The 5,588-nt window shown below is 38.7% G+C and overlaps 1 long non-coding RNA gene across 1 annotated transcript; it reads left to right on the forward strand.

Annotated features, from left to right (window-relative positions):
- Positions 1–816: 816 nt before the first annotated feature.
- LOC130431979 (uncharacterized) lies at positions 817–4,668 on the forward strand. Its single transcript, XR_008908381.1, has 4 exons — positions 817–1,094; positions 1,521–1,620; positions 3,212–3,341; positions 3,898–4,668. It is a non-coding gene; the product is annotated as an uncharacterized LOC130431979 (long non-coding RNA).
- The last annotated feature ends 920 nt before the right edge of the window (positions 4,669–5,588 follow it).

Raw genomic sequence — 5,588 nt, forward strand, 5'->3', positions numbered from 1 at the left:
GAATGTTTGAGCGATAACAAAGCAAGCCTTCCATGAGGTCATGCGTGGCTGACATGGCCCTGTGGTTTAACTGGGTGGGGAGTTTTCGTTCAGACTTCCCTTAATGTGCTCATATATGAACTGCTGGCCCAGTTTTTCTACCTTTCTCTCTTTCTCTTTTTCTCACTTTCTCACTTTCTCATTTTCACACTTTCACAGCCACTGAAAAAAAGTATTTGGGGAAACTGAGACTCATGCTTCTCTTAAGGGTTTGTTTATCAGAGATTAAAATATTCAATTTATATATCCTTTTTTAGTCACACAAAAAGTAGAATTTTATTTGTCTTTGTAATTGATAGAAACAAATGCTACTAAAGCTTTTCTCCGAGACGCATTTGTCACTGGTTTAGTTTCTCACATTACTTGCGTTACCTTCATGACAGTTACATTAGTTTCATTTTTCAATTTAATATATAGTTTATATACAGTATTTAGGTGTAACACATATTCGTTATTTCATTTGGTGCCTACTATCAAGAGCCTGAATGAATTAAAAATGTTTAAAAACACCCACTGAAAAAAAAACTTGTTTTAAAGTGTTTTTGTGAGAACAAATAACATTTGTTTGTCGAAAGTATTTAAGATATTTTGTTTCCTCATGCAGTGACATTCATTATAAGAGTGACTCAAGTGTTCAAATGCTTTATATTGTTCAGGGCTGAACACGTTTTGTCGGTCATAATACTTCCTTGTGTTATGTTTATGCAATACAATACTATTGTTTATCTTGCGCGCACACACACACACTTAAACATTTCTCTATCTCATAGAGCTGAAGATAAGGCACCTTCCTGCTCAAAAGTGCATGTGGGTCACATGAATAATGGATGTCAGGCTGAACTGCTGCTGAACTTCGGCGATGTCAAACCTGCACGCCCATTATACACCCGTCTCTGCTGATGTGGCCTCTGTCATCGCTTTGGGTGTGGCCGATCGCCTGACACTCTCAAACAACTCAAGCTTTGTTCGACCGCATGGCCTTTGTGATCCAACGACTTACGTGTCCATATATGAGGTCACATAAACCAGCGTGCTGACCGGAGACCTGGTGCAAGGTGACTGGAGTTAATGTGTAATCCAGTTGATACTGCAGACTAGAAAGTTTTGTTTGGACATGCCACGGGCATGAAGTGGGCATAGCTTGATAGATTTGCATCAAAAGAGTTTAAACTAAAGCTGAAATACTGTACGTTTTAAAATAAAGTTTGATTAAAGATCAAAGTAAACTATATTTGTGTATGTACAGTCTGAAACAGCCCATTAATGTATTATTTCTCAATGAGTGATTATAATTTTTTTTTATTTTTATAACAGTTATAAAAATCTGACTAAAACCTATTTCATAAAATCTGAATGACATTTTCATTTGATCTCAAACCACATATGCATAAGATTTGGATCACATGTCATGTGGGGTTTTGCTGTTCAAACATCTGACTTGATCAAAAACATAGACATTTTATTGTTGATTTTTTTTGGAGGCTTGGATGTCTGAAATCAAGAGCGTCTTTCTCTGGGGAAGGTCATACTCCGTCAGCCTGCCGTCACGGATGATGAAGATGTCTGCAGCCTGAGGTTGAGGTACAAAACATAATTCAAACTACTGCGCAGTCAATCACACACAGATGTATGGGAAGGTTTATTACATAAGCAAATTGCATCTATTTCTATTTTATGTCCAATTTGGAACATAAAATTAAGATGACCAAAAACGGTACCAACTTCTATGTTATAAAACAAAATGTCAGTAAATTTATTTTCTTGAGGCAATAATTCACCACACAAAATCATTGTCAACTAGGGCTGCAATGTGCGAGAACTGCGTTGACGCGTCATATTATTTACGTTTATCTGCTCTTATGGCACTTTCTGTTCCCGGGTGTGTGTAAATTAATCAGCAGAACAAGCGAAAGTATAATACACCGGCAAACAGCAATCACGAGCCTCGGACGCAGGAGTGATTGGATGGAGGGATTAACCCTTCAACCGGATTAAACGAAAAATATCATTAGATTGTTGACTAATTGGGAAAAATTGTTAGATTAGTCAACAAATAGGGAAAACCATTAGATTAGCAGACTAACCGGGAAAATAATAGTTTGATAAATCGACTAATCAGGGAAAACTGTTGGACCAGCATACTAACTGGGAAAATAATCGTTAGATTAGTCGACTAATCAGGAAAAATAATTGTAAGACTAGTCGATTAATCAGGAAAATGGTTAGATCGGCAGACTAACCTGGAAAAGAATCGATAGATTAGTCGACAAACAGAGAAAAAACCTTTAGATTAGCAGACTTACTGGGCAAATAATCGTTTGATTAGTCGACTTATTGGAAAAAAATATTGTTTGATTAGTCAACAATAAAAAAAATGTGTAGTTGCAGTCCTATTGTCAGACATGTTTATCCTCGTAAAAGTCAAGCATTTGTGAATATCTGATCGGCACCATGGTTTCTGTCAATCAGGAAACAAAATCATGTTTAAATGTGCCACTATTGTAAGGAAGAAATAACAAAATCATTAATAATGAGGTTTTATTTGATTAATAAATAAACTAGATATTAACACGAAACGAATTTAGCTTTTATCTTCAGTTACTTTTTAACAGACAGAACGTCTGCACACATGTTTTCTGTAGAACACATTTTTGTTGTTGTGGTATCATCTCTTTCACATTTATCCGGCCTCACACTGCACACAAAACCTAAACTTGGTTTGGTCACTTTACATGTCAGTCTGCAGTAGCTGTGAATCAAACCAGACTTGATCCTGTTCGTCCGGCTAAGTGAGACTTCACATTTGACATTTTAATACCTTCGTTGTCAGTTTCTTTGTTAAATCAATGAGTGATAACCCTGATCAAATAAACCAGAGCCAGAGCTGCAGCGTCAGTATCAAGGGTGATGACAGCCGTGGCCACAGATGAAAGCGCCCATAGAGATTATTCTGAAAACCCGAGAGTGCACGGTACACACCGTAACGCTTCCTTTCAAGTTTCTCTCTCAATTTAATTCTGTCCCTGGCTTCTGAGAGAGATCTGTTTTGAAAAGAAGCCGTACTTTGAAGTTTACAAGTGAGCGAGGCCTAGACGCCGCAGCTACCAGCCATATCCGCTGTGCCGCGGACGCTCGTGACACATTTTCTCTCTTTCTCTGCTTCTTTCTCCAGTGGTGACAGTCATAACGCTGGCTGGGCGTGACAGTGATCTCCAGCAGTTTTGACACATTTGAAGGGATCCAAGGAAGGAGATAATTAAAGCCACACCGATGCCTTCTGATCAACTTTTCCTTTATGTAAGGTGAGATAGATGATGAGAGCTTGAGGTGTATTTGATGTTTGAAACAATGACGCATGGTCCTCTAGAAATGTGGTGGCTTATAGACCACTTCGTAAAATGTCAACAACGATGATCCAGCGCCGGTCTACAAGAACTTCCTGTTTCACTTTTTAACACTTCACAAACGTTTCAACAAAATACAACCAACAGAACATTTATAATGAATATAGTGTTGACGTCTTGCAAAGTGGTCCATAAAAATATTCACATGGATCGTATGGTGGTGTAATTGTCAGAAAACCCATTGAGAAATCAGACCAACCGGACATGTTACACCACCATATTAACGTTGCATTTCATTTTCTTTCGAGTTACACATCATCTTACTCATCATCTTAATTTTGATTGACAAGAGCTTCGTCCAATTACTATTCCTTTGTACCCATCTTTTCCAGTTGGTCTGATTTGTCGTTATGTTTTCTGACCGTATAAATAAAGTTCTGCTCATTCAAAACTCTAAATGTCTTTCGAAGAAAGAAAGTTTTGTTGAAAACCATTTCATCACTTTTGTTTCCAGGTCGCCTCATTCCTAAAGATGCCGCAGGGTGATTTAGCTTGTGTCTTTCACCTCTGCTTTCTAGTTTTATCGGACTGGGTGTGTGCCGTCTGACTGGCATTAATGTGTTACGGTTTCAAAGTAGAGTTAATTGAGGGTTAATCATTCAGTAATTTGAAGTTGAGCAATCACAAAAGTATGCTTGGTAATACAAAAAATACCCTGTTATTATTAACCTCTTACAGAATGTCCCCGCAGTTAAATGGGCAAAAATACTTTCTGGGTGAATCATGTGTTGATTCTGGCTTGTTCCATGAATGCTTGTGAAACTGAAAGTGTAAAATAAGACAAAGCACCCACACCTGATTTCCATAAAGCTGCAGATACAGTACACCTGTAACTCATTCATTCATCTGTGTCAGTGAAGTTGTGTAAGATCATATCAAATACATATGAATCATGGGAGGTTATAACAATCGTTGATTTGATTGTATCAATAGACAATGAGATGATATTAAAGCACACATGATTCATTTATGAATGTGTTGCAGCTTGAGTTAGGAACTTTGATGTCTGAAACTTTGATCAGATTTATTATGAGTGTATCCATTAATAATTCAATCAGCTTAGCGTCCCGTCCTAACATGTGTTTACATTAGTCTCAGAGTTCTGCATGGGGCTTATGTGAGTCAGAACGTGTCCAGATTTACTGCAGATGTTTGCTGAATGGAAAATAAAGTGTTTACTTGTGTCTGACGCACAATGAAGAGCTACATTTAGTGTTTATTTGACAGGAATGTCTATTAAATTGTGAGCATGCTGTGGAAAACACTATATTAAAAACAGATGCCAACGGCATGGAGATCAAACTTCGAAATGACCGATTTTAAAGCACTTGACTGCTAACCGCTTAACTCTTGGCATTAACCGACTCCACAGAAGCTCTTATTTTGGCTCCGCAACCCAGTTTTGAGTCAGATGTGCATTTCCTGTACAAGTCAGTCGACCTCTCAATTACAATATTTAAATGCGAGCTTTTTAAAGCGTATGTCACGCTGTATGTGGAAATGACGGGGAGTTTTGACAGGAAACCACACCGCTTTCATCCGTCAATGACAGCATTGCTTTTAAATGCTTCAGCAGAGGCCACATGAACATTTCTCATTTCACGCAGGGAAATTCCAGCGAAATTTTTAAGTTTCCCTATCATACTATTGTTTTGGTGTTTTTCTTTAAAAAAAAAAGGAAGAAGCACCATCGCTTGTATTTCTGACCGTTAACTTGTACTGCTCATTTTCTTGTCATGCAGACACGAATGAATCGAATCAAGGACAGATGGGCTGTTTCTTTCCAAGCAGTCGGACGGCAGAAGAACAGGTGAAAACATTCCCTAACCCCACTAGAGTCAAGCCGCCGCATGGCATCTCGGTCGCATGTTTGCACACCTGGAAAAAAAAACGTGGTTTTCGTTTGTATTTTTCCTCCTCCTCGCCGTTTTTCACCACCCTTGCAGGCAGAATTACCAGACGGCTCTCTGGCCTTTTCGACTTCATCATTTTTGTTTTATTACGGCTGCACATGTGGCACATCTGGCGCCATGCCCGAATCATTACTTACTTTTTATGTTCGGCTCGCCGTCGCCATGGAAACTGCTGCATGTTTGGCAGCGAGCCTTTGAAGGCGAGCGAGAGAGGAGAGAGTATTGCGAGCTC

The sequence above is a fragment of the Triplophysa dalaica genome, chromosome 11, assembly GCF_015846415.1.
Source record: "Triplophysa dalaica isolate WHDGS20190420 chromosome 11, ASM1584641v1, whole genome shotgun sequence".
In the NCBI taxonomy this organism is placed as follows: Eukaryota; Metazoa; Chordata; class Actinopteri; order Cypriniformes; family Nemacheilidae; genus Triplophysa; species Triplophysa dalaica.